This window comes from Protopterus annectens, chromosome 11.part0, assembly GCF_019279795.1.
Source record: "Protopterus annectens isolate FY-2018-M chromosome 11.part0, PAN1.0, whole genome shotgun sequence".
Taxonomy (NCBI): domain Eukaryota; kingdom Metazoa; phylum Chordata; order Ceratodontiformes; family Protopteridae; genus Protopterus; species Protopterus annectens.
Genome location: NC_056745.1, coordinates 93579702 through 93606829, shown reverse-complemented (window position 1 = coordinate 93606829; position 27128 = coordinate 93579702).

Genomic DNA, 27128 nt, shown 5'->3' with positions numbered 1-27128 from the left:
GGGGGCCCGGAGGTTGGGATTTCCAAGGTGCATGAGCCCACAGATGGCAACAGTGGAACTGATATCCCCACCCATAGGCAGTTGCCACTGTTCCTTCACAGCCCAGGACGGGGCTGTGCTGGGGGCTGTGTAGGCGGGGCAACAGCCGGGGCCGTTAGCTGTGCCACACGAGCCTCAAGCTGGTGTAGGGGCCCAAGAACAGTGTCTTGGATCTCCCTTCGCACCACAGACTGGACACCGTGGAGGGTGAGTGGACGAACCCCTCCGGCCACACTTGCAGAGGGGGGACGGGCCCCATCCCCTGCAGCGCTTCCACCCGAAGGTGGCACAGGGCCACCGGAGGGGGGTCCGGCTTGGGCACTAGTGCCAGGTGCAGTCACCAGCTGAGGTGGGAGAGGTGGGTCTGCTGGGACCTGCCTTCCCAAGCGTTCTAGGTTTGTAAGTAGTTATGTTAGTTTGGGTTAGTGGCATTGTATTCCATTCAGATTAGTTGTAACAGCATGCATTGTTATTCCCATCAAACAAACACCCAGATATTGACACCATTGAACAAGGGGCATATCAATATCACATGCATTATTTGAACAGAAATACACAGTCAAACAACATGCAGGGTTGATTAATGGCAACAGGCCATCAGATTTGCAGGTATGAACAGGGCACATGCACGGACAGACATGCATATATTTTTGAAATGGACAAATGTCCATGATTAATGAAATGTTCACATACTATTATTTAGTGGGTGTTGTTATATGGAATTATAGGGTTGGGCGGAGATAGAAAGTGATGGCACATTCATATGTTACACATTGATTTACGTTTGTAATAGGTACACAATTAAGTTGAGGCTGATGTTTCAAAATAAATTTTATTTGACTGTCAAGCTACACATGTTACAAATACATCACTATCCTACTTATTTTGAATTTGATCAGATACATCATCCTGCTACACTTTGATGACAGGACAGGGGACAACTATGGCTGTTTAGTCTGTCAGATAATCATTCATTCTATCTGCAAATTGTTTACTGTGATCACCATATACAGCATTTGGCCTAGACATTCCAGATTCTGACACACTGGAATCAGTTTGGGATATTAAGTTGTACTTCCCACATGCATTTAGTTCTGTAGAAACACACTGGGGCTAATATATTCAGGGGTTATTACTACTTTATTTATTCATACATGACCCTTTCTGTCACTCTCACACATCCTGCAACTTCTCAGTTCAGGTTGCTACCTCTAGGCTTTGTTCACATGTTAGACTGGTGGTGATTCAAACACTTTCCAACAGCCTCACTTCTGTCATGATTCAGCATTTCAACAGGGGATATATCTCACATGTGACTACCTCAGATTCTGAAGCTGTACTCTTGAGACTACTGCAGGTTACACTATTTTAATTAATGGTGGGACATCTGTATTACAGCACTGTTTAATTCTATCAATTATATTTCCAGTTACACTTGCATACTGATGAACTTGTTGCAGCCATACCTGCAGACTTTCAAATCTTGCTTGCACATTATATTACTTTTAATCAATACACTGCAGTGTTCTGATACATGCTACAGTATAATATTTATTTACAAGTACTGGGTGGGGTTACTAACCTGCATGGTGGCGCATCCGCACCAGCCTACGGGCATACACCTCGCGATTCATAGAACGGACACCTGCAGCTGTAATACGAAAGAAGTAATATTGGACTACACATCTCCATGGTATCAGCTAGTTGAAATCCTTACATACATAAGTAAAATGTGACTTACTCAGTAGTGGGGCGTTGGGCATATCCCGGGCCTCCTGGATCCATTCGGTCAACTGGTCTTCCTTGCGTCGCTTCAGGTCCGCATGGTGGTGACGGACCTGCTCATCAGTGCGTGGAATGCCAGTAGCACTGGTCAGATCACAAGCCAACTGGTCCCATGCCTCTGCCCTATATGCTCCCCATGAGACCTGGCCCTGCATGAGTTGGGCCTCGTGATGATGGACAAGGAGCCAGATAATGTATCTGGACTCCTCAACGCCCCAACGCTGTGCTCGAAAGCAACGTCCCTCACCTACTCCACTCATTCTGACTGCAGGTCTGTTCTACAATCGTTTCTGCTGTGTATTCCCGCCTATGGGGCTTATATATGCCACTTTTCCCGCACATTTCTCTGATTGGCCGTTTTGGAATTGTATCTACTTCACTGAAAATGCTTTATCATGCTCCATTCTGGATTTTATCCCATATATATGCTATTTCTGCCTTTCTAGGTATTGCTGTCATGGCTTAGTGGTTTAGTACCTTGACTCTAGTGCATGGTATCCTGGGTTCGAATCTGACAACTGATTTTTGATTTTTCTGAAAGATATGAGTTGAGGACCTGTCAATCAAACATGCCAAAAGCACTTTTAAGCACTTAAAACCAGGTCTGCGCTCGTTTGCGCGGAGGTAACGCATGCGCACTGGCAGTTAGCTTGTGGGAGCGGCGCGCAAACGGTGTGCGCTGGGATAAACCTTAATTGGCTAGTGACACACATGTTCAGCTCAGCACAGCTAGTTGCAAACAGTTTCAGCCTGTTAAACCGGTGCTTAGCAACGGGCACGCAGTTTGCAGCTTTTTAAACACTACTCAGCTACGGGCACTCTGTCTCACAGCAGCTTAGCTATCAGTACATTTCTGACTATTTTTATTATTGTGTTACTTCGGAATATATGCTCCATTTCATTCCATTTTACAAAAGGGAATACATTTACATTTGTACAATACTGTCAGGGGGCTTTTTCGTGCTTATTTACAAAAAAAAAAAGGTTGTTGTGGGGGCTCGAACCCCACCTGCCTACTCTTAGGCCGGCAACTCTACCGCTAAGCTATTACTTCTTGGCTTACTTTGCATATTTAGTTCTTATATCCTTTTCCACTGACTGCTAACTGTGATTGCTAGTAGCACACCAGCACAGAGGCACACAGTAGCAAACATTTACGGGGTTTAAAAAAAAAAAAAAGGTTTTAATTTAATTTTACAACATCTCTTCACTTTATACAGTGATGGTCTATCGGGGCATGTGTTGTGTAGTGTGTTTATTCACATTTCCATGGCTGTTTACTTTCAGCCATTCTAGTCTTCCGGGGGAGTGTCCGCTTGCAGGGCTTAGCCTACAGACACGCCCCCCTACTCTCTTACACGGACCGTGTAAGAGTTGCTAGTGTGATTCAGCATGCCTCATGCACCTCATGCATATGCATGACATGCTGACATCACACAGTTTCACTGCAGCCTCCGTGTAAGAGTTATAACTCTTACACGGAGGCTTCCTGAATTTGGCCCTATATAATTTTAAGCTATCTACAAAAAGTAGATGAGAAATCTTTAAGCACATTTGTTTCCTGGGAGCCAACTTATAACCAAGACCTAATCTACCAATTAATTAGGTCAATGCATTAAGGGCAAGACAAAGCAAAAGCAGTGACAGAGAATCACCCTAGAATATTCCCCTTTGAATTTTTATCCCTGGGATAATAATTTGCCCTTTGTCATGGTTTAATTGTAAAATAGTTTTGCCATGTGATCTATCCATAATCTATTAATAACATTCTTAATTTTTCCCCCTTTTTACAATTCTCCGTTATAACTTTATTCAGCAACAAAGGATATTTTGTTCCATATGACTTTTTTATTACCCTTTTGTTCTATTGTTATGCTTGAGTTTGCTTCTAAAGGACTATAAACTGCAACAGCATCAATTCCAGAATGTAGTTTGTATATCTTCATAAAGCAAATTATTGGTCTATAGTTTTTACGAAGGCTTACAGGTTCACTGTTAAGGAGGAGTATCGTTTTACCTGTTGTTAACCAGGTTAGTGTCTGTTCGGTATGTGCAGATAAGCAGTTCTTACTCAAGGCTAAATTTTATGTAAAGATGTTAATACTTTTAGCCAGAAGTTAGGTACTGCATCTGGCTCTGCTTTTTTCCAGTTAGAAGCTCTTCTTAATTTTGTTTCAGTTACTCTGGCCATTACATCATACCATTTCATATCCTGTGCATTTGAACTTCTTACTGTTTCTTTTACTTCTTCTAGCCATTTACCATCTTTGTTATGTTCCACATGGTCTTCATAGATATTTTGCCACTGTTTCCTGCTCATTCCATTGCTGTGCAGTTCCAGCTGAACTTTTGTACTGCATTCTTACTGAAGGTTCCAGAACATCGTCATGTGGCAAATAAACTTATGCTTCCTGTCCCACCTGTATCACCCTAATTAGGGGACTCGTTATTCCATCCTACTGTGACATTACCTGAGTTGGATTTTCTGCACTAAACCATTCACTTCACAGGTAATCTATAACTTCAGTTTCTGTTTTGGATTTTCTGCACTAAACCCTTCACTTCACATGTAATCTATAACTTCAGTTTCTGTTTTGGATTTTCTGCACTAAACCCTTCACTTCACAGGTAATCTATAACTTCAGTTTCTGTTTTGGATTTTCTGCACTAAACCCTTCACTTCACAGGTAATCTATAACTTCAGTTTCTGTTTTGGATTTTCTGCACTAAACCCTTCACTTCACAGGTAATTTATAACTTCAGTTTCTGTTTTGGATTTTCTGCACTAAACCCTTCACTTCACAGGTAATCTATAACTTCAGTTTCTGTTTTGGATTTTCTGCACTAAACCCTTCACTTCACAGGTAATCTATAACTTCAGTTTCTGTTTTGGATTTTCTGCACTAAACCCTTCACTTCACAGGTAATCTATAACTTCAGTTTCTGTTTTGGATTTTCTGCACTAAACCCTTCACTTCACAGGTAATCTATAACTTCAGTTTCTGTTTTGGATTTTCTGCACTAAACCCTTCACTTCACAGGTAATCTATAACTTCAGTTTCTGTTTTGGATTTTCTGCACTAAACCCTTCACTTCACAGGTAATCTATAACTTCAGTTTCTGTTTTGGATTTTCTGCACTAAACCCTTCACTTCACAGGTAATCTATAACTTCAGCTTCTGTTTTGGATTTTCTGCACTAAACCCTTCACTTCACAGGTAATCTATAACTTCAGTTTCTGTTTTGGATTTTCTGCACTAAACCCTTCCCTTCACAGGTAATCTATAACTTCAGTTTCTGTTTTGGATTTTCTGCACTAAACCCTTCACTTCACAGGTAATCTATAACTTCAGTTTCTGTTTTGGATTTTCTGCACTAAACCCTTCACTTCACAGGTAATCTATAACTTCAGCTTCTGTTTTGGATTTTCTGCACTAAACCCTTCACTTCATAGGTAATCTATAACTTCAGTTTCTGTTTTGGATTTTCTGCACTAAACCCTTCACTTCACAGGTAATCTATAACTTCAGTTTCTGTTTTGGATTTTCTGCACTAAACCCTTCCCTTCACAGGTAATCTATAACTTCAGTTTCTGTTCTGGATTTTCTGCACTAAACCCTTCCCTTCACAGGTAATCTATAACTTCAGTTTCTGTTTTGGATTTTCTGCACTAAACCCTTCCCTTCACAGGTAATCTATAACTTCAGTTTCTGTTTTGGATTTTCTGCACTAAACCCTTCCCTTCACAGGTAATCTATAACTTCAGTTTCTGTTTTGGATTTTCTGCACTAAACCCTTCCCTTCACAGGTAATCTATAACTTCAGTTTCTGTTTTGGATTTTCTGCACTAAACCCTTCCTTCACAGGTAATCTATAACTTCAGTTTCTGTTTTGGATTTTCTGCACTAAACCCTTCCCTTCACAGGTAATCTATAACTTCAGTTTCTGTTTTGGATTTTCTGCACTAAACCCTTCACTTCACAGGTAATCTATAACTTCAGTTTCTGTTTTGGATTTTCTGCACTAAACCCTTCACTTCACAGGTAATCTATAACTTCAGTTTCTGTTTTGGATTTTCTGCACTAAACCCTTCACTTCACAGGTAATCTATAACTTCAGTTTCTGTTTTGGATTTTCTGCACTAAACCCTTCACTTCACAGGTAATCTATAACTTCAGCTTCTGTTTTGGATTTTCTGCACTAAACCCTTCACGTCATAGGTAATCTATAACTTCAGTTTCTGTTTTGGATTTTCTGCACTAAACCCTTCACTTCACAGGTAATCTATAACTTCAGTTTCTGTTTTGGATTTTCTGCACTAAACCCTTCCCTTCACAGGTAATCTATAACTTCAGTTTCTGTTTTGGATTTTCTGCACTAAACCCTTCCCTTCACAGGTAATCTATAACTTCAGTTTCTGTTTTGGATTTTCTGCACTAAACCCTTCCCTTCACAGGTAATCTATAACTTCAGTTTCTGTTTTGGATTTTCTGCACTAAACCCTCCCCTTCACAGGTAATCTATAACTTCAGTTTCTGTTTTGGATTTTCTGCACTAAACCCTTCACTTCACAGGTAATCTATAACTTCAGTTTCTGTTTTGGATTTTCTGCACTAAACCCTTCCCTTCACAGGTAATCTATAACTTCAGTTTCTGTTTTGGATTTTCTGCACTAAACCCTTCACTTCACAGGTAATCTATAACTTCAGTTTCTGTTTTGGATTTTCTGCACTAAACCCTTCACTTCACAGGTAATCTATAACTTCAGTTTCTGTTTTGGATTTTCTACACTAAACCCTTCCCTTCACAGGTAATCTATAACTTCAGTTTCTGTTTTGGATTTTCTGCACTAAACCCTTCCCTTCACATGTAATCTATAACTTCAGTTTCTGTTTTGGATTTTCTGCACTAAACCCTTCCCTTCACAGGTAATCTATAACTTCAGTTTCTGTTTTGGATTTTCTGCACTAAACCCTTCCCTTCACAGGCAATCTATAACTTCAGTTTCTGTTTTGGATTTTCTGCACTAAACCCTTCCCTTCACAGGCAATCTATAACTTCAGTTTCTGTTTTGGATTTTCTGCACTAAACCCTTCACTTCACAGGTAATCTATAACTTCAGTTTCTGTTTTGGATTTTCTGCACTAAACCCTTCACTTCACAGGTAATCTATAACTTCAGTTTCTGTTTTGGATTTTCTGCACTAAACCCTTCACTTCACAGGTAATCTATAACTTCAGTTTCTGTTTTGGATTTTCTGCACTAAACCCTTCACTTCACAGGTAATCTATAACTTCAGTTTCTGTTTTGGATTTTCTGCACTAAACCCTTCCATTCACAGGTAATCTATAACTTCAGTTTCTGTTTTGGATTTTCTGCACTAAACCCTTCCCTTCACAGGTAATCTATAACTTCAGTTTCTGTTTTGGATTTTCTGCACTAAACCCTTCCCTTCACAGGTAATCTATAACTTCAGTTTCTGTTTTGGATTTTCTGCACTAAACCCTTCCCTTCACAGGTAATCTATAACTTCAGTTTCTGTTTTGGATTTTCTGCACTAAACCCTTCCCTTCACAGGTAATCTATAACTCCAGTTTCTGTTTTGGATTTTCTGCACTAAACCCTTCACTTCACAGGTAATCTATAACTTCAGTTTCTGTTTTGGATTTTCTGCACTAAACCCTTCCCTTCACAGGTAATCTATAACTTCAGTTTCTGTTTTGGATTTTCTGCACTAAACCCTTCACTTCACAGGTAATCTATAACTTCAGTTTCTGTTTTGGATTTTCTGCACTAAACCCTTCCCTTCACAGGTAATCTATAACTTCTGTTTCTGTTTTGGATTTTCTGCACTAAACCCTTCACTTCACAGGTAATCTATAACTTCAGTTTCTGTTTTGGATTTTCTGCACTAAACCCTTCACTTCACAGGTAATCTATAACTTCAGTTTCTGTTTCTTTATCTTTTCCATTATTGATTCTCTTTCATACGTTCACCCTTTGTTTTCTGATTTTTCTGTACTGTAGAATGTTCCATATCCGGATGCCTTTGCCTATATTTTCTTTGGTGCTGCTTTTTGTATTGATTAGTTTTGCTGTGTCTTTTGCTTAAATGTTGTACCATATGAGATCTCGTTTCCTTCCTGTGTCCATACTTCTTCTTTGGATGTCTCCTGCTCCACCTGTTTCTCCTTAATTTGGAGACTCATTGATCCATCATGCTATGACATGCTTAGACTTTTAGCACTAAATCCCTCACTTGCATTTTTTATTGATTTGTTCAGATTTTTCCTTTGCATAAATATTGCACTATATCAAATCTCTTTTTCTTTCCCATGTTCATGTTTCTTTTTATACCTTTCAAAAATCTGTAGGTTTTCTTCTTTATATTTTTTACTTACTCTGTAGCTTCTTTTTCCAAGCAGTCCGGAGTTCTTTGTCTATGTAATACTTTCCAGAAATCTGTTGCATTAATGAACACAAATTTGCATGTGAAGCTTTTGACAGTTTTTCTTGTGTATTGATCTTTCCCTTATCCTCAATAGTCCACTTTGCTATCTTTATGTCTCTTTTTTGGCCTGTCAGTTTTTGTGTTTTTTTGTGGACTGCTACTTCCTTCTACAACTGGAGAAAGGGTGACATCCTCCCCCTGAGCCTGGCCTAACATTTTTGTACGAATGTTTCTGTGTCTTGAGGATTCTACACTATTTTTCAGTCCTGACACCAGTGAGCATACCAGGATCGGACATATTTTTATCCTGGGACTTGTGCATCCCACTGTTTTTTTTATTTGTAACCTACCTCTCTCCACAATCTATGCTACATAAAATACAGTCTGTATATCAGTGCCTTGGTGAGATTTTGTGAAAACATGGTCTACTGTGTAAAGGTACTCACCAAGACTTGAGGATGAATTCAGTTTCAGCAATACTAATCTCCTTGTTTGCTAATTTTATGATCTCTCCATTTGGACCCCCTTATTTTCCTGTAAGGTGTAGTTAATATACAAACAATATAGCCAGTGCAGAAGGTAGGAGAAAAACATAATGAGGGAATGCACATTTATGCATGATAAAGGAAGATGAATCTAGTATCTCAAAAAGGGTATAGGAGGTAAAATCATTATTTTAGTATATATAGAAAAATCCTAGACTGCATGGGTCTCTAGATTCTTAATTGTTATCAGACTCCTTTTATATGCCATTAGTACACAGAGTACAGTACCTATGGGGCTAAAATCAAAATGTCTACCTTTACAGAATTCATTTTCCTTAGTGTTTGCAAAATACTGACAACAAAATGGTAGGCCTCCCTTTTTATAGTATTCTGTGCTAGGCTACAACATTTAACCTCTGAAAGTGGCTTGAGTGAAGTTGAAGTGCAAAGCCTTAACCAGTGGCTTATGGTTGATTACTGTCTGAAAATGGACCTGTATATAATCTAGCCTATATTTCTTTCACCACCTAGTAATATGCATAAATGTTTTATTAAGTCATTTGCACATGTACTCCCCCTGGCAGCATAGAGACCTACAGAGAAGAAACTGAATCAAAACAATTCTGCTTGCCATTAGCACTTTTTATAAGACTGTAACCTATTACAGCAGTTTGCATAGTTATAGGACAATGTATCTAATCCCAGCTGTTCACGTTTTGGTTTATATCTGAAAACAAAACATAGATATGTATTTACATAAACATGATACAAAATACACAGAAAAACATTATTAATCTTCCAGAGTTTTACAGCTGAATTGAATGTGTTTTCATTTATATCCTAAAGATAAAACACACTATGACAACAGAAATCAGATGATTTTCAGAAAAATTTAGAACCACAATAAGTCTTGTTTTTCTAAGAGCCACAAGAGAAACTTAATGGGGGAATCTAAACTGTTTAGATCACAATGTGAATATAAATGCAGACTCTGCAAGTTTCTGAAAATAAGTCTGCCACCTTACTTATCTAAGTACAGTTGTCACTATATAATTATTATTCATTTGAAATTCTTCACTTGTAGGTTTTGACATGTACATTTGTGTTATTCGGTGTTATAATACTCTATGTATATTCCTATGTATACATTTATTTCTGTCTTTGTTTATATTGCTGAGTTTTTGTTATTAAATATTGTATGCCTTAATCTTCTCTCAATGGGCCTCCTCTTCAGAAAAAAAAAACCTCATTAAATAACTTTCTTCTCTTACAAAGCTGGACTGAATGGGATTTCTTGATATGTGTGGGCTACTACTTTCACCTTCTACATATAGATTCCTGGAGCTGTGGTATTAAACTGCAGCTGCCTTTATTCGGCCTGTCGCTAGGTGTGACAACCTCGGCTTGCTTCCAGCCTCTGATGATTTTTATAATACTATTCTCTGCCAAATCATTCTCACTGAAATGATTCATAATGTTTCAAGCAACAAATCGCGTGCATCTAAATAACTGGCAGGATCTGTGATGCTACAAACATTGCTGTTGATGATTCCTCATTACAAATGCATTACAGAGTCATACGGCAGGTGTAATTTAGAACTGCTTGTTCTTTACAGCTTACATGTTATCCTCCACACTGGTCAAGTTGTCATTTCTACTAAAACAAAAGCTTTCTATCCTGCTTCTTCCTGCAACATTGTTGTGGTTGGTTGTCCTACGTCTAACAAATTGACAGCAGTTGTATCAGAAGCTACCCTACAGAATGATCTTTGATGCATTTGTTAAACACTCTCATATGTTTCTTTCTTTGTATATCTCACTTGTTATATATTTTCCTGTCTCTTTTTGGCAATGCTGCAATCAGGCCATCTTCAAAGGAATGGAACTTGTAGATAGTTGTCCATTGACAGAATTTTAATGTAGTCAAAGATGGAGGGAGCTCATATAGGCCAAAATCATTTTCTGTAATGCCCTAATCACAAAGTGGCAGTCTAGTGAGTGTTAACATTTTATCTGAAATATATTGTCTTTGGTTGAAACCTTTCACCCTATCAAATAATGAGTTAGAGTCACATAAAAGTATTTTTTTCATAGTGTAAGACACATGTCCCTTATACAGTATCATATTATATGATATCAAGGGTGAAGTGAATATCTTATTCACATTATAAGAAAAGAAAAATCTGCGAGGCTACTTCATAATATGGTCAGACAATTTAAATCCTATTGGACTGGAAAATATAACTGAGTATGGATGACTGCTAATCAAGCTTCAGTAAGTTTTGTTTTGCTATTCCACTTCAACTTGTGTCTGTTAAACTGAAATGTCATGTTATACTATTTTATGGTGTGCAGCCAATTGCTGTTGAGAGGAGCCCAGTGCACTGCTGGTTGCTGTGTTGTTTTAAGTCCCTGAACTATGCCATCATACCTAGCTGCTCTACCTCTTCTAGATCAGTACCTTTTTAAATAACATTTATACGATGTACATATACAATGCCTGACAATGATATCTGGCCCATAATGCAATGAGCTACACAAGCAGCGTATTTAAGTATTGCTGATGTAGGATATTTGGCAACATAAATGACTGAAAATACTCTGCCTTATATGCATCTGACAATCCATATTTATAACTTATTTTATGTGATTCAGGGTCATAGGCAGTCAGTGCCTGTTCTGCTAGCAGTAGCAATCTTGGTTATACAATAGTCTACTGCAGGATATCTACACATTCACTCAACAACTTTGCTTGCAATAACATAGCCATAGCTGGGTCACCTAGCACCATGTGCAGTTCTCCAAACTAGTTAACAAAATAAAAATGATCCTTAAGGACTAAAAATAAAAATAAAAAAAAAGTTCTGCTCTGAAACTGTAGCGTGGTAACAAGCAGCTTGCTACAAATGTAACAAGCACTTTGCTACAGTTAATATAGCATATACTGAGCACTTTCAGCACTGAGTACTTCAGGCCATTGCAATTTCTGCTTTTTTTTTTTTTTTTTTGAAAAGTGATATTTTTGCAGCTTCATAAAGGCTTGCTGGTACTGTACTCCTGCACCATTGGCAGCAGCTGATCATACCTCTTCAGAGCTTTTTTCTGAAAAAAGGTGTCCCCTTAAGCCCACCCTAGTTACAGTTCTGTACACTAAAGGTTTGAACACAGCTGATTCACTTTCCTGTATCTCTGGGCTGTGGCAGGAAACTTGCTGCTCTGACAATAGCCTACCCTGGCACAGGAAGGAGAAGTAGATGTTTCACAACAGAGACCCAGTCCAGGAAGATAACCAGGGTATCAAGCAATGTAATGTAGTAAAGCCAAGTACTTAATTACTGTGCTGCCCTCTAAACTATATATGGGATTATTATTGTTGATCTCTTAAGTATAAGGCATATGAGGTAGGCTACTTTATACATGAACACTGTTAAAATATTATGCTGAGGATGCAGAGAGAAGAATAGCCCCCAGACATGAGAGTTTTCTGACAGCATATCTTACAGAGAATATGAATATAACTCTCTCTTGAACAGTGGAGGGTGATTTTTGTAGACAGAAGCATTTTATTGACTCTTTACCTTTGTCCTTGGGCAAGGGAATATATCTACTCCAAATAAAAGCATTTTACTGACAATACTACCAGAGTCTGGGAAAGGGAAGGAGTCCACCCTATAAAAGAGGAGTTTGAAGATGTAAACCTTGGTGCAGGGAGGTTGAAGTAAGATCAGATATTGAAACAAGCTGTTTTTAAAAGTAGACCTCGGATCAAAGTGGTGAGAAGGGTGGTTTATCACAAGCATGAATGCTACCAATATCTAAACCTTTGTTACAGAGAGAGTGAGGTCTACCTAGCATGAGCCCCTTTGAGTTGTAAGCCTTGAGTATAGTAAGTAGATAAATGGTTACCATCGATACAAGATCTGTTTAATGCTAAACCTGGAATTCATGTTGAGAAGATATATTATAATTTTGCCAGGTACCAGTCATGAAGTGAAGAAGGCATGTTCTGTCTACCTTTATGCAACATGGGGGAGGATAGAGTAAGGGCAGTTTAAGTTATTACAACTGATGCCTACACATTTAGCAGCATCTGTTCATGGCCAGCACAAGTATTAGCAATGATGGAAAGGTATGTGGAAGCTCAAGCACACAACATAAACAAAAGGTGTTGTCTGCAGGCAAACCTAGTGAGCAAGTGTGCATGGACAGCATAGGTAAGGGTAACTTTAATAAAATGATTATGGTGCAAGGAAAAGAAAACAGGGAAACTGTATTCAGATATAAGGGATTACTACAAAAACAAAAAATAGAGAAACTTAAACGGGGAAGGTAATAAATGTGATTATTCCACAAAGGCCATTTTGGTCTGAAATAAGTCTTCACCTTGATGTACTGAAAGTAATATTGTTCACTGTACTGACCCATGTGCATAAAACTGGAACTGCTGTCAAATGAGGTGAGAGGGGTATAAAACAACAGGGTAACAAACGTGATACACGTATATCAAATGCTGATTTCAGAAAACAGCAAGGACAGTAGATACATGAGTGTATATTATGGTCTAGCTGCATATATTGCAGTTATTGGAAATCAGATGTGCATACAGGAAGGTATCTTTTGTAAATGACAGCATACTGTACTCTCAAGTTCGTCGTGTACAAACACAAATCCATTGAGTCTGTAGCTGTTGTGTCATGCAATTCAGAAAGGGACATTTCTGTTCCGTTTGTTGACACTTGTAACCCTAGAAAGGTTATTGTACATTTAAAGATGTATTAGCCAAGCATGTGTTGTACATAATGTAAATGATAAACACGAGTATAATGACACTCATAAAACTTAAATGTACAGTTGCTACTATACACGTTCTGCGGTAGGATCGCTACTATACACGTTTTGCGGTAGGATCATTAATATTTGTGCCACTCACATGATTGTTGTTATTGTTATGATTGACAATGCTTTGTTACACATGTGGCAGGTACATTGAACTAGTCTGCCATCGGAATGCATACTGTGGGAGTGATTAACAGTTATAGTCGTACATTTACATTGCACATACACCAAATATATACGCTGGCCTGTAACAAATGTTGTTATTCTTTAACAGTAAGTCACTAACTCCATTGTGTGAATGTTGGCCAAGCCAAGATTAGAAAAGATAATTCAATTAAGTCCAGACCAAGAACAAGAAATGAAAGAAAAATATTCCATGACATTCCATAATTAAAGTTTTCTTTGCTACGTGGTGCACATCGACTACACCATTATATTGGGCATGCTGAAAAGGAATTTCAACATGGAGTACCATAACTTCAACTAAACATAAACACTCAAGAAAATGTAATAACATAGGCTCCCTTACACTTTCTGTTAATTTTGCTGCATGCCACGCATTAGGAACCATTATACAAGCCCGCATGCCTTATAAATTTGTTGAGTGTGAACAAAATAATTGCAGTAATACATACATGTTTGTATGAAGACGATATATAACACCCATGAGCAATTCAGCATTTGCATCTTGCCAGCCTCAAACACATGCCAGGGCAGATCACAGAGAGATGTATATCAGTTATTAACACCACAGAAATAGGCATATTGATTCTGTTATGAAGAACACCCTTGAAGGGATTACATCAGTCTCCTATTATAATGGATATAGATCCCCTAACTGGGAGTGTGAGGCCTTAAAAATGTGTCCGTCTGACGGTGCAAGAACTGCTTCCGTTGCCTATGCCACTCCTGTCTGTCATAGTTACCCAACAGACAGATGTTACCAGCTTCAAATTCCTGCCTATCATACTGCACACTCTACAGGGTGATATATTGTCTGCATCAGCTACAGCAGAAATTACTGGAACTTGCCACAAATATCAGCAATCAAGGAGTGAAGTAAGAAAGGGCTTTTGATTTAATTTACCCAACAATAATTTTTCAGATTAATGAAAAGGAGATAGCTATGTTAATGTTCACTCAACTGCCAAATATCAGGGATGCTTGGACAAGCCAGTTTTTCCATCCACATTGTTTTTATATACATCGTAATTCCAGATACAAACCATAGCCTAGCTGTGCAGATATACTATACAAATCAATATTTAATACATATGCCAGATGAGCAGTCACAACACAAGAATCCTAGAAAACCCTTTTCACTGCCATGAAATCCTCAAATGTGTTGAACTTTGGTTGACCAACATAAGATGGATACAAATAACTTGATGCAATGGTGGTTATCTCACATCGTTACACTCATGCAATATTGTCCTTTTTTAATAATTGATCAGCTGCCTGTATAAGTCCAAAGGCTAACAAAGTGTGCATTAATCATATGTGCTACAGTGGATGTCTTCATACAACTGTGTGACTCCACCTATGAGAAGTCATTCCATAATATTGTGTTGCAAATAAGGACTGGGGAAGCCTCTTCCACTGTAAGTGTGCACATTGCAGTCACGATGGACGTGATTCATGCATAGTAGTATACTGACACACAATGATTATAGTCACTCATTGTGGGTTTTGAGCATGTAACTATGTGACCACAGAAGCTACATGATATTGTGAAGACTGAATGCACCGCAGGAGAAGTCTTGCTACAATTGTGAGATATATATGTGTATTTGAAGCATACCACTAAACTGTCCATATTTTTGCAGAATGTTCAGATATTTGCCTCATATTTTTGGTCTGTTCTTTATAAAATTTGTGGTTGTCTGGCAAATCCCTGAGGTGTTGAAGTCACTAAATAATAATAGCAACAAACATTTGAGTTTCAGACTTCATATCCTTTAGAAAATACATAATAATGCAAAACATGTTATTCCAGCAAACTTCTAAGTTTGTAGGAACAATATTTAAAATCTGTCCCTATTTTTGGGCATCTGTCCCCCCTTTAGTCCTGGCTTTGCTCAGATTTCTTGCACTGAGAGGTTGAAAGGTATGATTTGAAGGCATTACATCCTATTGCTGCAAGACATGTTTGCCTTTAATTTGGTTAAAAGAGAGGTGTGATCTGTCTCGTTGTCACACAATATTGCATGATGCTATGTATACAAACACACGTGATGCATAATGAGGCTCTCACTGTGATGGTAGAATCCCAATCATACACAATGTGTAGATAACCATGGATTCAAACCTGTGACTTACTAAGGCAACAGCATACTAAACATTGTCTCAATTACTCATGCCAGTAGAAAAGGCTTAATGCTAATATTATAAATGACAATTATTATCAAAGGGAATCTTTATTGTTAAACAAAGCATTTGTCTTGGAAAAATGGACAGAAATATTGTAAAAGAAATCACCAGCTATATATGGTCACAGCAAACAGGTGGCTGGCAACACTGTTACCCACATGAACATTCATAGTCATAGTGGCACAACTGAGTCTAAGAAAAGAATAGCGGGATCAGTAACTACCTAAGCAAGATCACAAGTTGCAGAACATTGCATAAATCAATAGGGCCACAAGAAATGTTGATGTAGAACCATGAAAGAACAGAGGTGAATGGATGACATCAGTATTGTTTAATGGGGTGATGATTCTACATAAAGACAAGGAAAGTGGTGGAATACCTCAATAACACTCTACAGCTACACAAACTGTATGTATTTGAAACTTTTTCTACACAACATGAGAAAGAAACACACACACTCACAGTAGTCACTCATTGAAGATTCAGACCACCTACTTATCTAGCTACACATTATGGAGAACACAGTATCAACAGCCAGCACTGCAGGAAAAGTCACATTATAACAGTCAGATAATGCATTTTTTAAAGCATTATCTAATTTGTGTGTTTTCAAAACCTAGGTTTTGCTGGGGATACTAGAAACGTATGGTGCAGCTGTCTGTCAGTGAAGATATGTCTCCTAAGTAGAAATGTACATAACAGCTATTGTGATAGAGCCAACTATACATGACAGCACAGACAGTCACATTATTTAAGTAATGCTGGATTTGAACCACCTGTCTAGTTAGATACACAGTCTGGAGAGCACAGTATCAACTGCATGTGCCACAGAAAAAGTCAGACTTCTACAATGAGAGACAGCACTTTTGTAAGGATGACTTCATCAGTGTGTTCTAGAGTAGATCTGTTTGTGTTAAAACAGTGGGTGGAGCCCTCTTCCAGTGTAAATGTTTATCCTGAGTAAGAGTGGACACATCACATCAGATGTTGAAGCTATATTTAACGACACTAGAATAACACACGCGATTACCACCAGTGGAGTAGAACCACCTACCTATCTAGTTATATCATTTTGAGTGCACAGTGTCAAGCACATGTCACAGAAAAAGTATGACTTCTACAGGGAAAGAGTGCACATTTGTCAGGATGACGTTATCGATGTGTAACAGAGAAGATGTTTATAAGTAGGATAACATGGATGGAGAGTCTTTTCCCAGTTTAAATGTTTTTTTTAGTGGAAGTGGATACAGCACTTAAGTTAATGGAGCTATATACTTACTTAACATAGAGACACACACACACACACACACACACACACACACACACACACACACACACACACACACACACACAAGTTCACAGCAGTTGGATTTAAACCACCCATGTATCTAGTTACACAGTCTGGAGACCACACTATCCACTGCAGCTGCCACAAGAGAAGTGTTACTTTAAATTTGTGAAAATTCACATTTGTAGTTCTGTAGAAAATCTACTGTGCTTCACAGATTTTGGTGAAAGGGCCTGTGTCTTTACATGCAGAAGTAACAGAAATGCACTTATCTCAAGTAATGACATAGTGCTCAGACAATTCCTCTATCCTGTCATTCATGTAGCTTGGGTTACTGTGAGTGACAAGTTCCTGTTTCACAGTATGGTGATTTTTTTAAAGACCTTTATGGAATTATCACGTGTGACATAGGCAAATTTACATTTATACAAAAGTGATTAAACTGTACTAAATTAACATTAACAAATATTACACTTCACATATATTGGTATATGTCATATAACCTAAGCAGCATTACATGAATTGCTCAATTCTTGCCCCCTTTTTAAACAAGAAACATCTTTATTAAACCATCACCTATGACACAAGCAATCATACAGTTATATAAACAAAAACAAACCACAATGACACAATCTTAGTTGCAAGGATTTTACATCACAAACCATACTAATACATTTTCAGTTGCAAACATTTCACATCACTTATAATGTACCCGATCATTTTCAAACATTACGCAGCTCATTTAAGTTCTGCCTTCTTTTAAACCTCATTCCTCCCCTGTATGTATTCTTCCCATTTTTCCCATGTAATTTTCTCCTACCCTTTTCTAATGATCTCAATTCCAGTTGTTTTATCTCTGTTATTATAATCACTACTTCTAATATAGCTGGTTTAGATTTTGATTTTGATTTTCTAGTAATTGCTTTTTTTGGCAGCCACTATAATTAGACAGAGCAAGGCTTTGAGGACAATTGCATTTGTGAAACAGTGGGTTGACAACCAAGAATTCATGTGTGTGCTATTCAGGATAACCATATGCAAACAGTAATCATTTGATATGTGATTTACACTAGTACTGTCTCATGATTGGACAATGTGCAATGTAAATTAAACCACTCAGAAATATGACAGTGCACTGCTCAACACCACTGATACACTGATGAAGTATATGTAAAAAGGTTACAGAACATTGTACATCATTTCCAGGTGTAAGTGTTGGAGAACAGACATAACTTTGCAGAATGACGTGTTTAAGTAACATTTGCAAATGAAATGTTTGCCACTACTTAATGACTCATCCTTAGTGATGAACACAACAAACACTGAGATGCATAAATGTGGACATCCTTTGAAAATCAGTGTACTTCAGAGGTATTGCTGTGTACAATAAAGTGTTTCTAATCTAGATCAAGAAGAGTTAGGATAGTGGAACCATGCTGAGGACATTAGGAGATTACTGGTGGGTGTAATATAATATGTAGTACATAGTTACACACATACTATTAATATAGGAAAATATTACATAACTGTATGACATACTTCCGGATTTGACCTTTGACAGTATAAAATGCTATTATAGTGATCAGGGGATAATCTCACCATATAGGAACTTACATCTGGGTAAGTTTAAATTTCGCATTGCAACTTACAATGACAACAAGGAGAAGAAAGAGAATATGTAGGCAGGATCCTTTGTCACAGTTATATCAAATGTAATATCCCTTAGAGTGTACGTGACATCCAGCAGCTAATACATATAGACAAATTGTATCACACTTCATTCATTTTGCTATGCTTTTCTATGCTGCAACAGACTTAAACATATTTTTATGAAGCTAACTCTTATAATGTGGTCTAAGGTAAAAATTTACAAGATTTTGCCATAGGACATGAACTACCATTTACTGTCAGTTTGTATTGCTGCTTGGTGCCAAACACTGAGCAAATGTTAAGAACTCAGACTGATAACACAGAAGGGGCTAGAGAGATAGCTAAGGGGAGAGGGAAGTAGGGAACAAGCAGAGTATGGCAGAAGCAAGATAATGGTTGTTAAGTACAATATGTAGGCAACGGGTCTATATTGCGACATCAAATGCTTAAAACAGCAAACGGTGTTACATCGACACATTTTCAGCGAAAGCTGAAAATGTCAAATCCAAAGAACAGCGATTTCTTTCCTAGGGAAAGAAATCGTTGTTCCAACCCCCGCAAAAAAAAAAAAAACACATTACACACTTCCAAATACATACACACATAGCCAGTCCTAATTATACCCCCCAAAAACCAGTAAACAACTAAATACACATATGCACATAACCCAAACATACATTTAATGGAAAAAAACATTTTTAAACCATATGCACTTACCTTAACCCGCACCCTAACCTTAAGGTCAGTAACTCTCGCACATTTACATAAACAGCTCCAAACACATACACACTTACCCTAACCCTAATTCTACCCCCCCAAAACAAAAGGAAACAACTGAAAACACATACACATGTACACAAGTAACTCAACCATACATTTAACACAAAACATTAAACAGTAAGCACTTTCATACATATGCACTTACCTTAACCCGCACCCTAACCCTAAGGTCATTAACTGTTGCACAATCACGCTCGGGAGTTATACCGGATCAGGGACCACAGTACACTTCAGAACATGGCAAAACAATGAAGTGGTCAAGCGACTTCTTTCCCAGGGAAAGAATTCGCTGAACAGCCGCTTCGCTCTTTTGCCTGTTTGCTCTACATGTGTCGACAAAAACGCATTCGATATTATGCATTTTCGTTGTGCTCATAGGAACCCGTAGGCTACAGTTACACATAAAATGTTCTTATAAAAACGATCAATAAGAGTTTGACATAGTTGTAGATTAGAACTCTTGATACTATGCAAAAGTCAGTCTATAGATCTGAGAATTATCTCAGCACACCACAAAGAAACTCCTTTTTCACAAAATTAAAGCACACAAGTGAAGGGATGATGACAACTTATTGAAGGAGTGGGAGATGTAGGTATTGTTAATCTGTCATGCTGTGTTCAATAATGTGTTTGCTATAGAGAGTAAGAACTCAATGCCACATCCAGCACTGACCCAGGAAACTGGCACAGAAGACAGTGATGCCTGATCTGAGGGTGAGGACCAGGGTCTCACTGTGCTCAAGTTGGATGTAGATGTGCTTCTGATGCCCACTACCAATCCCCAGTCATGGTGTCCTCCAACATTTTGTGTCCATCGCCATCCCTATCTTGTATATCTTATATGTCTGTGGCTGCTACCTAACTTACCCTACTACCTTGTTCCTTTTATTCCTTAGCACATTTACCAACAGTCCTCTCTCTCCACAAAAAAAAAAAAAAAAAAAAAGGGCACTTGTCCCACAAATAAAATTACAGCACATGCATAACTCTCCACTCTGCCTGTGCATCATCTTGACATGCTTGTTTTGGTCCAGTTACCTATACAGCATTATTCTGCTGCTGTCACCCATCCCTGGAGTAGTGACTGTGCAAAGTCATGAATGTCTGTGCAAAATTCTACTTTTATGTTGCAAAGAAGTTGATAGCTGCGGTGCTTTTCAAACACCATTTTGCAAATCCCTGTATTTTTCCTCTGTGTCCTATCCTCTGCTTGTCTACCCACCACACTGTCATAGTAATCCCTTTCTCACACAGTTAATCTGGTCAAAAAATAGAATGACACACAGCACACATAGTCAGAAATGGCTCATAAAATATCCATCAGTTTTGTGCTCAGTGTTTGCGCAGAGGTTGATATGAAGCACCACTGCTGAGGAACTATGAATATCATTTAACTTCCTATGGCAAAAGCAGACACTTTGTGCAAATCTGCATAAATCACCTACTATATGGGAATACTGAGTAAAGCAGAGTAAAGGCAGTACATTGAAACAGTGACTCTAACAATTCTTACGCTGCTGGATGTAATGAACTTCAACCTCCTAAATGGTGTGTTGAAATGATGCCTCTGTCTGCAGACTGATGTTTTTACATAGTGTCATGGGTTCAACTACAGCTGTATATCAAATTTTTATTTTATGACATTCTGTATTCCTATTGTATGTTTAAATCCAAACGTTTGTATTTGTCTCTAGTTAAAGTTCATTAACACAGCATTTTTATAATGCAGCCAGAAAGCATTTGCAAAAACTTTCCACCTTCAACAGGGAGGGTTAGTAAACCACCCTCATACTGCTTATGTCTTAATCTTGTTTCAATTCTCCTACCCTTCTTACTTGCTATAGCAAACACTTTATTGTACAGGGCATGACAGAGTAATAATGAGGAAGCACCTAAGAGTAACACACCATAAAGATCTCCTAAATGAAACATAAACAAAACTGCTGCTATGTATCGTTTCTCTCTCTCTCTCTCTCTCTCTCTCTCTCTCTCTAAGTTTGCTTCTTCTGCGTCATTAAGTAATGTCACTTTAACTGTGTAATTTAAAGTGAGTGAAATAGGAGTTCATTTGTAGTGCACTGAGATAATGCTCAGATGTAGACACTGATTTTTCTGTACTTAAAAAAGTTCTAACCCAGTCGTTAGCTAAGTGTCACTGACTCTTTCAGTACACTATTTTATGTGTAGCTGTTACCTACATATTGTTTGGAGCCACCATTGCCCTGCTTCTGTCATAACCTACTCCCTCTTCCCCTGTCTATGTATTTATTCCCTTCTGTGTCATCACTCAGCCTTCTTAGCACTTACGCAAAGCCTGGTGCCAGGCAGCACCTCTGCCTTAGGAGGAATGGAAGTACACACCTCTTGGAAGAATCTTGCAAGTTTTTGCCTTCAGCCTCATTGTCCTGATGCTCTTTGCAATATTGTGCTTAGGTATGTAGAGTCAGGCTAATCCTCTCTTGGGCAGGCTGAAGAGTTGAATGTACACCAAGCAGGATGTTCTAATTTCAAATATTGTTAGAAAGTATTCTGCTCTGGACCATTTAGAATGCCTCTGGTTGTAATGTACACCCAATGTAATGCTAAAATTGTCATTACTGTGATGAAGCACAATGTCTACATTCTCCCTTGCCTTATTGTTTGTGACTGTCCCTTCAAACCATTAAAATTAAAGTTGCTTATTTCTGAGGCATAGTTATACTTTTTGACCTATAACATTTTGTAGTTGCCGTAAGTACAATGCAGGTTAATAAAGGCATTCTCCTTTTCTTCAATTTGCTGTTATATTTGAACATTGTGAAATGGGAGCTCCTATATGGTGTGATTAGATGTGTTTTGAAATACTGTCAGTGTTCGAATCCATATGTGTTTCAAAGGGTTCTTGAACAGTTTGTATGACTCCTTTGTGTGTAAGTGTTGGCTACACACTTTTGGCACTCTGTTGTCCTGTTGCTGTATTAATATACTCACTCTCTATTGGGAAGACAGTGTTGTTTGGATCTTGCCTGAATAATTGTGATGACAAATTCACAAGTAGCACAACTCCAATATGTGCAAAAATTAACCATAAACCAATCTCTCATTATGTCTATATGTGTGGTCCTGTCACAAAATGTCCACTTCTTCCAACTCCTTTTCTGCCATCAAATAAACCTCCTTGATTCAAAACTGTTTCCAAAAGCAATGTTTCCACAAGAAATAACATGCTTGACCCCTCATGTGTGTCAAAATACACCTACCTCATACATATAAGAAGTGAAGGACTGCAACTGTCAAGACAAATGTGTAAATCATGACATATGAAACATGACCATAACACATATCTGTTCTGCATTTCATCAGATTCAAACATGGTTGTATGTGTATATTACTTATTTGTGTGGAAGTTGACACAGAACACTGTGAATTCCCACTCTAAGTTCATCACCTCAAGATATGATTAGAAGTGTGTTAATACTTTGCCATCAGATGCACAAATGAGTTTGCAAGTGATGCACTTCAGGGAGACAGTTAAAAGAAAATTACAGCAAAGAATTCTGGGAGTAAGTTGTACAGTTTCTGTATGTGTTAATGAAAATTTGAAACTAAGGCATCTGGATTTCACAGAGATATCAACTCAAATCAGGCAGTTAATGCATATCTGTACTCCAATGGTTATATTTGAAACTTTGTTACAATGATGTATAACCTTTAAAGACATAATCAGAATTCTGATGAAGTCCTTTGATTATTGCATTGAAAGTGCTTAATCTTTTTAAATCTTGGAAGGAACTGGATCCGTTTGTTGGTGCTCTGTGTTTACTGGTTGTATTTTCACCACTAGTTTATCTAGTTTAGTATATTTTGAGCTGAATCCAGTATAAAGTCAGTCAGTTCTGTTTGGAAACTCTTGGTGTCCCCAGCTATGTAAGTGCTGTCTTCAATTTGTTTTGTATAGTATTCTTGTATATGGCACAGTTAAGGATTCAATATTCTTTCAGTTAAACACAGCTTAGGTAAGTATCTAAGAAGTTTTATTTTAGTACTATATGTGTATGCAATGGCTTTTTTCCCTTAACCATTGAAACTTTATTATGAAACTTTAGAGACCTTGGTGCTTATACCATATGTGTATGTACAATAACCATGAAGGAAAATATTTGATAATATTAAATGCAATGGCTTATTGTTTTATATTCATTGTGCAACTTACCTCTGTATATTTAGTTTGTCATAAGCACCATCTTAACTTCTTCATTATCTAAGTAATTTTTTTATTCCCTTTTAAGATTTTATGGCTGGCATGTACTTATGTATTCTTTATTCTTTATTATTTGAGAAAAGGTATTATTTAGCACTGTAAGCTGTTAAGCTCCTAGAATCCATCTCTATTTGACCAGATCACATAGCTCATTGTTGTTTTATGTATGCTATTATTTTATTTGTCTGTTATCAAGAGTGGCATGGTAGCTTGTAGTCCTGTAACCTAGTTATCTAGCGTGGTGGCAATACTACCTCACCAGGATGATAGCAAATTCTACTAGCCTTCTTAGGGAATTGTGTGTATGTAAGTATATGCATGTGTGTGTGTGTGTGTGTGTGTGTGTGTGTGTGTGTGTGTGTGTGTGTGTGTGTGTGTGTGTGCGTGCGTGCGTGTGTGTGTGTGTGTGTGTGTGTGCGTGTGCGTGTGTGCGTGTGTGTGTCTGTGTGTCTGTGCGTGTGTGCGTGTGTGTGTGTGTGTGTGTGTGTGTGTGTGTGTGTGTGTGTGTGTGTGTGTGTGTGTGTTTTAATAATAATTTTTCTGAAATGTAGTTACCATGGGTAAAGTGCACTGGACAACACTGTGGTTCACAGACAATGTGTTGAGAAAGGAGTCTGAGGTGCTAGGCCAAAGACATACCTCTGAAAATGATTAGTGTATAGTGACAGTCTGTTCATGGATAACAAAGTCCATACCCTTGGACAGCAGTGCATATCCCCTGTATTATTTTGAGGCCAGTTTACATTTGACAACTTGTGAATCAGACTTGTGTGTCTTATATTTTTACTTTAACCTACTGGGCACCAGTGGTGTGAATTGAGAGACCATATCTCTGGTTTCAACAGACCTGTTTGGGGCTGTTGACCATATACAAGAACCATAGTCCCTTTCCCTCGAATATACAGCATGACATTTGGGTAGCAATGTTGGGATTCAACTGCCTTCAGTGTTACCTTGATTAGCATAGGCATGACAACTAAATGGGCCTATGGGTTTTCACTGTTTGAGACTGCTTCCAGTGACATGACAAATGAAGGGCAGAAATGGAAGGGGAGTGTACTCTAGTTCAAGCAAACCTTTAATACATATTATTACAAATATGCTGAGAGAGAAAGAGAGAGAGACAGACAGACAGACCAAGAAGGAGACAGAGAGGGAGAGAAGGAGAGAGAGGCTAGAGGATGACCCTAGGCATGACCACTTATATAACAAGTTAGAGAAGTAAAAATGACATTTCAATAGACATGAAATTTTATGTTAAAGTGGGTGAGACAAGCCCACCACTATGGCCTACAAGAATAAATTCTTGATTACACCCTAGATAATCTTTGATCAAGTAGAAACACAAAAACAGGAAAAGCAGGGATGTGGGGGTGGGAAGGAGCAGCATTTATCATCGTGACCATTTTGGGAAAGGGAAGCATTTCAAAATGCTGCCGGCACCCACACAGGAGTTTTAAAATGACCAGTACAAACATAATTGAGGTTATGCTGTGCGGAGCTACAGCTGTGAGTGGTAGCCATGCAATGTGAGGAGCATGAGCACTTCCAGGCAGCAGCACTTGAGGCATCATAGCCAGCATGAAGAGGGGTTAGGGAGATTATGGACCATTCTTCATGATCGGTGGTAGCCTCCTCTTTATTCCCAGATCTTACATTCTTGGGGACTAACAAGTGAATTATTTTTTAAATGGATAGGGTTTACTATCCATCTCCCTCAGCTCTACTGCCCACCCATATTCTTACAAATTAAACCAATTTTGCCTTTATGGACTTTAAACCAGATGTCATTATCAATACAAGCCCTATCCTCTTTTTAACCTTCCATCCTCACACAGGTTCACTTTTTCTTATGCAAACAGCAGCATTAAAGGCTAATGAATCCATCAAATCAAAGGTATCTTTAACCACAACTAAAAAACAAACAACCATACTCCTCCCCTGTGCACATTGTCTCTAAATACTTGTGGACTCCACCTACCACTAGTGAACCTCCTAATGCAAAACTATTGATGTCTCCACCCCTAATAACTGTCCTAACCACACTTGTAGCCATTACATCAAATTAACCTCCCCTCCTAAAATTTTTACAACATTACTGTATGTATTCCTTTCTACCTTGCTAATCCAGGCTGCCTCACTCAACCTATTAACTTCTTCAAACACCACCATGACAAACTACCATCACAAAACCATCATACACTTTAGGTTTTATTTACCTTGTGAAATTCGACATACTGCCAACCACCCCGTCTTCTTCATATCACCAGCCGTCTCCATCTTCCCTTGCCACACATATCTATCATGAATATTCTGGACCTGCCCTACACTGTTATTCTGTCTTTTATTATTTAAGTGTGTATGGTATGCCATCAAAGGAGGGATCATAACCCCAGAAACCTCAGCTCAGCCCCACCTTCCAAAATTGCATCCACTCAGACCTCCTGGCCAACATCCTATCCTCACCTACACTTCCAGCAAGTTGTAGTCACTGATTTCGTCTACTGCTGGAGATAACCTGAAACACAAATACCTTATTTCCTCCACAAAACATTGGGCAATACATAATTTGCATATTTACACTTACACCACTTGACTTGCCACCTCTTTGTTACATTCAGCATAGGTGACTGGAATGTAGAAGTTGTAAGTCAAAGTACAGTTTGGCCTTAGAGTATGAAATGAAGCAGGAAGTAGAGTAGTTAAGTTTTGCCAAGATAATTCATTAGTCACAGAAAACACTCTCAACAGCCTAAAAAAAAGCTATACATGTGGTTACCACCAGCTGGTTAATATCAAAACCAGATTGACTATATAATTTACTGTCAGCGATGGAAGAATTGTATACTATGTACAAAAACAAGGCCTGGATCTGACTGTGGTTCAGAGCATCAACTTCTTATTGATTGAAAGTTTATAATTATAGGAAAGCAAAAAAAAAAGCATTTAAGCTAGTGAGATGCAAGAGTGACAGATATTCCAAGGGAATATGTAGTGGTGATGAAAAATACATTTAAGGGATTAGACCTGGTGAAGATATTGTTCAGGAGACACCATCAAAAATATTCTAAAGAAAAAGAAGATTAAATGGGCAAAATGTCAGTCTGTGGAGGCCTTAGATGTGGCAGAGAAAAGAAGGAGAGGAAAAGGCACTGGGGATAGGAAAAACTATGTCAAACTGAATGTGGAGCTTTGCAGAATAGC